The sequence below is a fragment of the Gadus morhua genome, chromosome 4 (genome assembly GCF_902167405.1).
Source record: "Gadus morhua chromosome 4, gadMor3.0, whole genome shotgun sequence".
Taxonomy (NCBI): domain Eukaryota; kingdom Metazoa; phylum Chordata; class Actinopteri; order Gadiformes; family Gadidae; genus Gadus; species Gadus morhua.
Window position 1 is genome coordinate 31,038,603 of NC_044051.1, and position 8,272 is coordinate 31,046,874.

The 8,272-nt window shown below is 44.4% G+C and overlaps 1 long non-coding RNA gene and 1 pseudogene across 1 annotated transcript; both read left to right on the forward strand.

Moving 5' to 3' along the window:
* The first annotated feature begins 2,037 nt into the window (after nt 1-2,037).
* On the forward strand, nt 2,038-2,432 carry LOC115542513 (uncharacterized). The gene is made up of 2 exons (XR_003976561.1): nt 2,038-2,102; nt 2,344-2,432. It is a non-coding gene; the product is annotated as an uncharacterized LOC115542513 (long non-coding RNA).
* A 4,101-nt stretch (nt 2,433-6,533) lies between these two features.
* LOC115542511 (uncharacterized) lies at nt 6,534-7,712 on the forward strand (annotated as a pseudogene).
* Nucleotides 7,713-8,272: the final 560 nt, after the last annotated feature.

The window sequence follows — 8,272 nt, forward strand, 5'->3', positions numbered from 1 at the left end:
ATATTAAAGGCCCACTATGCAACTTCGGGAATTTCTTCGCTGTTTTCTTGGTTTTGGCACGCACATTTCTCTACACAGCGCCCCCTACAGCTTCGTAGTAGATATTCTACAACACTGTCGTAACAACTCGTTGACCTCTCCGTCGGCCATAGAGCTGTCCCTCCCCCTCCGCCCCTCCCCCCTCTCCCTCTCCCCCCGGCGGCTAGCGCAAGCTGTTGGGAAGGGGCGGGGCCAGAGATCAACGGGCGGCCAATGTCCGAATAGACGAGTTTGACTGAGTGATGCGCTGTCGCCGGGGTGGGGGTCATCCTCTCTCCCCTCAGGCTCCCCCCCCCCCCCCCCCAACATCCCCCCCCCCCTCACCCTTCCCTCCACCCCCTTTCTCGACCTTTTCGCCAGCCGTTCACAACACCCGCTGACCTGGAACCCGAGAGGACCCGGGAGGAAAAAAAACGAAGTAACAGAACCCCGACGGCGTCCTCCATCTTTATTAATGAATCCAATTTTTTGCCTGAGAGCACAGGAGCGCGGCGGCCACGCTTCCGCCGGCCGTCTGAATTACCGGACCCTTCCCCATGCACTTCTACGCGAGCCATGTGCATTTGTTTTCAAAGAAGCCAGCGAATGCGTGGAGCCATGTCCGAAGTAAATATTCATAAAGTGTAGGCAAGGTTATACATTTTTAAAATGGTGTATTTGTATTGCAATAAACATAAAGCCATCCTTTTTATAGTTGACGGGGAGAATTTATATCCTAGATTATAATTGTTTTATCTTAGGTTGAACAGAACAATCAGTGTGAGAGTGTTGGCCAACATAATAATCTAAATAAACAAGAACCTGGATTCGGGGATTCAGTCTGTATCTGGGGGACGAGACGGACGAACAGCAAAACACCAATGGAAACAAAGGTGTTTATATGGTTGCAACCAAGCAAGCTAGAAACATACAGGGCTCACAACAAAATGGTTGAGCAAACACATTTGTACAGAGACTATCAACATCAAGAATACCACGAGGACAAAGTTCACCCCAGGGTACTTTCAATTTCAAAAGCAACACGGCCAAGTCGGAGTCTGATTTGAAGTCTTCTTTTTCTTTCAGTTCACGCTATTCCTAAAAAGCTTGCCCAACGTTTACTCGTGTCTGGCCTCTCTGTCGGTCAGTCTCCCTTTTCTCTTCTTCTGTTCCTCCGACATTGGGTTTCTCTGTCTCTTTTTAGTCGGCTGATCTATGATGAATGTAACAATCCCTTAGTTACTTGTGTTTATATCGAGCCGGTTCCGTGTTTGGGGGTCTGTGCCGCAAAGCAATTTGTTACTTCGCGAGACCCGAGACTCCCGCGAGAGTGGGCGGCGGGTCGCCGGCAGAAACATATTCATTTTCTCCGCCAAGATGCGCAAGGGGGAGTTGAAACAACGAACAATCGAACAAAAATGTATAATGGAACCATCGCAATGACTCCTAGCCTGTTATATTAAGGTAAATCAAGCCAAAAAAGTTGCATAGTTCCCCTTTCACTCGTGTCGGATCTCTTTTCTGGTCCATTCTTCTTTTGTTCCACAGACATTCGCCTCTTGGGTCCCTTATCAGTCGATTGATCCATGATGAATGCAACAATTGCCTCGCAGCTGGCTGTTTATATCTAGCCGGTGCCATGTTTGGGTGTGTGTCTGTGCCGTAAAGCATTTTCGAGACTACAATCTGACTACATTTTCGAGGATACTTGCGCTGCGTCACATCCGGATTGGCTCGGTCCGAACAGATCAAGTTGCATATGCGCTTTTTCACTGGAGAGGCGACATGGGTAAATGACACACCCACCAATCGACCCAGAAATGGATGCAGAACCATCAGCGTAACTCTCAACCTGCATACTTAATAATAGTAATAAAGTAATTTGGGCTAAAAAAGTTGCATAGTGAGCCTTTAAAGAGATTTAATACAAACAAACACATTTGTACTTATTTTCTCACGTTAGAATGCGCGTTAGAATGCGCGCGTAGAAAACGTTAGAAACGGCAGGTTGATTGGGATTGCAGACGGTCACTACCCCAGAGAAAGGCTTCTTGCATGTTGGTTCCCCAGCAGAGGCATCGCTTGTACGTATCGTATCTTTGTTGTGGCTGTGTTGACTCATTTGTATGTTAATTACATGATGTAAAAACGGAGTTATAAGGCTAACTAATCGGGAATGTTAACTATGCATGTTAGTTTCAACACGTGGCCCCTAGTTCTAAGAAATGTTAACATTTAGCTTTATTGTGATTTCTATACTTAAGGTATTGTTAAAGGAAACTAGGTGACTTAACTAATTGCAATACTTTGTTGTTTGTTTTCTAGTTTCACTCTCTTTCATCTTTTGATCTCTTGATCTTATCTACATGGATTCAATACAATGTGAAGAATGAAAATAAATCTACAAACAAGAATTCAAGGCATTCTTCATGTTCATGAAGAGAAGAGAGTTTAGCTCACTGTCTAGTTGGAGTTAGCACACCCCACCGAGGACAGTACATGTACCATCCAATGTCGTATCTCAAGGAGGCATGCTTCAATATTTTCTTTTGTTTGCTGGCTTCTCTGCATATCAACACTGACATACAGTTGGGTATCGTCTGCGTAGATTTGTATGGAGATGCCATGCTTTTTTGCAAACCTTTCAAGTTCCTTGACATAGAGTATGAATAGTAGGGGACCTAGCAGTGACCCTTGGGGGACTCCAAAGATCAGGTTAAAGATAATACTTGATGCATTCTTTATCTTGACTCTATAGGTTCTCTTCGTCAGGTAGGATACAATCCACTTGATAACATCACCTTTGATGCCGAACTCAGACTTTAGCTTGTCAATCAGGATGTTGTGATCAATGGTGTCGAATGCAGCTGACAGGTCGAGGAGTATGAGGACCGCTGCACCCTTCGCCTGAACCATTCCCATCAGGTCATTTACTACTTTAAGGACTGCAGTTTTGCATGAGTGGTTCTTCCGATATCCAGATTAATAATATCCATGGAGGCTGTTGTCTTCAATGTGGATGTTAATTTGGCTCAGGGCTGCCTTTTCCAGTAACTTTGACAGGAAAGATGTGTTACTCATAGGCCTGTAGTTCTTGAAGGCATCATGGTCGCCGGCTTTGTCCTTGATGACTGGCTTGACAGAAGCTTCTTTTAGATTTTCTGGAAACAGGCTGCTACCGAGAGATTTGTTGATCATCACTCGTAAAATGGGACATAGTTCTTTGTTGTATTTCTTGACAGGCCATGTAGGTATGGGATCCAAGTCACAGCATTTATCGTTCATATCTTTGATGAGTTGACAAACTTGGTCAGAACTGAGACTGTCAAAGGAGTGAAGAGGGTTAGCAACAGGTGCTGGTGGAAGTATAATGTTGTCCTGTACAACATAAAGGCGCTCTAGTTCAATGATATCTCTGATGCTACGTGTTTTGTTGTAGAAGAAATCACCGAAACCGTTTGCCGCTTCAAGGTCGTCTTCGATGTTTGGGAGTATCATATCTTCTTTCCTGCCAGACAATCTGTTAACTACTTTATAGATAGCCTTGTAGTCATTGCCACAGTTTTCTATTTCTCCTTTATAGTAGTCGCTCCTTGTTATTTTCTGCAATCAGTTGTAGACATTTTTCTCCCTCTTGTAGTTGGCTAAATCTTCTAGAGACCCACTCTTGTTTTTCTTTCTTTCTGCTGCACTTGTCTTCCTCTTCTTATTCTGAAGCTTCTCGTTGTACCATCTTGAATAAGGGCGTTGATGAAAGGATTTGGTGGCAGGAGGGCAGTGCTTGTCAATGAACAGCTTAAGATTATCATTGTAACACTCAACAAGATCCTTAAGATCCATTCTTGACAGCAAATCTTCATTACAGAGACAGGAGTCAGTAACATCATTCTTGAAGGCATCAAGATCTTATTCCTTATAGTTTCGAGCAGAAATTTCCATCTTTGACACTTTGGACGCTGCACTTGTTGCAATCTGGAAGAAGACTGGTTTGTGATCAGAACCAAGTTGATCATGATACACTCCCACGTTGCGAGGTAGATCTTTGTCGGTAGTGATGAGTAGATCGATGAGTCCTCCTTCTTGATGGGTGGCTTCAGTGACATGCTGTGTTAGATCGAACTGTAGAAGAAGTTCTGTGAATTTCTTGGCATATCTATCATCAGCTAGTTCCATGTGGATACTAAAATCACCAGTTAGGACAGTTTCTCCTCGGTGCAACGCAACACGTTGTTCCAAGAAACACCCAAATTCATCAAGGAAGTGGTTGATGGTGAATTTATGTTTTTGGGAGTACGGTGGTCGATAGATGTTAATGAACTGAGTTGTTGCTCTGCTTCTCTTAAGATCAATACAGATGTATTCAAATGTCTTGTACATTTTCTTGTTCTGTGATTGTCTTATATTCAATCCAGGTTTGAATATTGCCGCAACGCCTCCACCATTGTCCCTCAGTACACGATTGACATTTATCATTTCCAGATCATGGTCTTCAATTTCACACTTGATCGCGCTGTCACCCTTGTTCAGCCATGTCTCTTGCAACAAAACAATGTCAATATGAGAGTCAAGGAGAAGAGATGTTATATCTTGAATCTTGTTCCGCATAGAACGACAGTTGAATGACATGATATTCAGATGGTTTATCACTGCCTTCTTGTCGACATGGTCCTTTGATAGATGACGTTTTTTGGGTCTAGTCCAGCTGTTCGTGCTACCACTGACTGGGTTTCTCGTTGATGGATGGGACAGTCAGGACTTGTAGAGGTGTGACCTGCTGCAGTTTTCTTTAACCTGTTGTTTGTGCTGTTGAGACAGTTGGAGCAGTTGTGCTTCTGTGGGTCGCGCTTGACAGAACAGTTCTTTGATTCATGTTCTTTGGCAGAGTAGAGGCAAACAGTCTTTTATTGGCCGTGAAACTGGCAGAATTGGGAACCCCTCTTGTGGCCGAACTTCTGGCATGCAAAACATTGGGTTAGGTGGATCTGGTCTATGGCATGTACTGCACTCATGTCAAGGAAGTCTTTTCGCTTGTTTTTGATGATGTGGTTCCTGATTCTCGGGTCCACCTTGATGACCGCAGAGCCTAACCCAGCAAGCTCTTCTTGGATGAAAATAACTTCCAGTGTCATATTTTCGTTACGAACCGTATTCGAGATCTGTGGGTTTTTTGCTAGCAAAGCTTTGTGAAGTTTAGCTCTGGCTGCATCTTTGTCGTCTTTGCTTTCTCCGCATCTGTATTCTGCATAATCGAGATCAAGTAGCTTTAGGAAAAGACAGTTGCCTCCCAACTCCATTTTCACCTATCTGACAATTATCTTTATGAAGAGTTCCAGCCGGATTCCGCCCACTCCATAGCACTGAAACAGCACTCATCAAAATCACCAATGACCTCCTTATGGCAGCTGGACTACTCACCATCCTCATCCTCCTGGACCTGAGTGCAGCCTTTGATACCATCTGTCACACCACGCTCCTCAACAGACTATCCTCCATTGGCATCACCGACACTCCGTTTGACTGGTTCACATCTTATCTTTCTGGCCGTACTCAATTTGTACAACTAAAGTCTTTTAAATCCATCCCCGCCCCCGTCACCTCAGGTGTTCCCCAGGGTTCTGTCCTGGGGCCCCTACTCTTTATCATTTACCTCCTTCCCATCTGCAATATCTTCCGCAAATTTGACATTCATTTCCACTGTTATGCTGATGACACCCAGCTCTACCTCTCTACCAAGCCCTCGTCCACTCTCCCGCCCACTTCCCTTACTGATAGCATCTCTGAAATAAAAACCTGGTTCACCTGCAACTTTCTCAAACTCAACAGCAATTAAACAGAAGTTCTCCTCATCGGCACCAAATCAACCAAGACAAAACCTGAAAGCTTTTCCATCACTATCGATAACACCTCAGTTTCCCCCTCCCCTCAGGTTAAAGGGAAACTTCACCCATTTCCATTAAGCTTTGTATCGTTAGAAACCCACTCATATTTTTGAATGGTCGTGTATCATTCCCTTATTTTCTGGAGAGACTGGAGAGATCCGTATCGATCTCCAAAACTTCCTGTTTAAGATGACGCAACATGACGATTTTTGCGTAGAAGTAAATAGGAAGTGTAAGAGGGGAGGATTATCGTAAGACTACAAGCACTAGTCCAACCCCCCTATAGGGGGTGGGACCCACTGACGCTGCAGACCTATTAGAGCAGTGCCACTGGGTGGGACCAGCAGAAACTAACATCCACAGCATCTGAAGCTAAGCTAACAGAGGCTGTTGATAAAACTGAAGTACAATGGCAGAAGGTACTGGATCTTCAGTAGAATTATTGTGTGAAATGATTTTCAAGCAGTCTTGCGGTATCAGCTTGGTAGATGGAACAGTGAGGTGTCCGATAGGCAGAGATCTAGATCAGCGGGAGTGGCCAGTGAAGCTGTGCATCGTGTTGCATGGTGGGAGTTGTTGTCTTCAATCTACAAGCGCCAAAAAGTCACTTTATGCTTTTCTCGGTCAAGACGGCACCAAATTAGGATTTTATTTTATTATTCGACTCCATAAAGGACCCAATTTCAATACATATTCATGCCTCCACCGGTGAAATGCTCCTTTAAGTGTCTGGGTGTCATCCTCGACGGCACATTATCATTCCAAGCACACATCAATAACATCACCAGATCTGCCTATTACCATCTACGCAACATCAACACCGCCTCCGCCCATCCCTCACACCCCATAGCACAGCCATCCTTGTTCACACCCTGGTCACTTCCCGCATCGATTACTGTAACTCCCTCCTCTTTGGTATCCCTCTCAAGTCCATCCGTAAGCTTCAACTGGTCCAGAACTCTGCCGCTCACATCATCACCAGAACCCCCTCCATTAATCACATCACTCCTGTCCTTCAGCAGCTTCACTGGCTCCCGGTCAAAACCTGCATCCATTTCAAGATTCTGCTCCTCACCTTCAAGGCCCTCCACAACCTCGCCCCTCCATACATTTGTGAACTCCTGCACACCAACACACCCACCCGCACTCTCCGGTCCTCCTCTTCAATTCAACTCACTCTACCACCCGCCCGCCTGGTCACCATGGGGTCCAGGGCATTCAGCCGATCTGCCCCACACCTCTGGAACACCCTCCCACCTGACATCCGTAACTCTGACACTCTCTCCACTTTTAAGTCCCGTCTAAAAACACATCTTTTTAAACTGACATTTTCAATCTAATTCATTGTGTCCCACCCATTTCACCCAACTTGGGTAAATTGTTTCAATGTATCTTGTTCTTGTGTTTTTTATGATTGTTGATTTTATTTAATTTTTTTAGACACTGCCCTGTAAGGTGACCTTGAGTGCTATGAAAGGCGCCCTCAAATAAAATGTATTATTATTATTATTATTATTATTATTATTATTATTAACTCTTCTCTCTCAATGGCTGTGTCTCAATTCAGGGGACGCATCCTTTGAAGGGTGCATTCGAAGGGCGATTGCGTCACTGCGACGCGTCAAGGCTGTCCCATTTCGAAAGGCTCCCTTCAAATGCGGCCGACAAATGCAGCCTTCTTTTCCCGGATTTGAAGGATACACAAGATGTATCCTTCACGACCCAACGTATCCCAAGAATCATTGCGTGTTGTATTTTTTCAGAAATGGCGTCAGAGAGAGCAGAAGCGGCAGTTGCAGCCAATTACATATTCAATGACAAAAAAACTGTGTAAAAACATTTTTTTTTTATTAAAATAAAGTTGGGACTTTTTTAAATTTGTAACTTTATTGTCAAAGTTCAATTTCATTAACACGAGCCATATAACGTTAAACTAATTAACGTTATATTTTATATAATTATTATGTAACCGAATCAGAATCCATATTTCTCCTCCGCCGTCCGGTTTGAACCGTAGCTGTCAGGGTTGCTAGCTAGGTGACAGTAGCGGCGCGTCATCACGCAAGGTAAAGGGTTTTAACGGCTTTTTACGCAAACTTGAAATGCTCCGTAGGGCAGACCGTCTCATTTAAAAACGTTTGTTCGGCCTTCGGGCTGTTTCCCAAAGTGAAGGCTGCAGCCTTGCTAGGATGCGTCCTTGCTAGTCGCGTCCTATGGAGATGAGACTAGAGTGCTAGCTCGAGTACTTCCTAGCGTTTGTAACGTTCAGACTTTGGAACGACTTGGTAGTGTGGAAGCGCTTCCGCTTTGTAATACTGCGTGTCTGCTTGTAAACACATGTGCGCTTATGAATAAAACATGGCAGCAATCAAGCT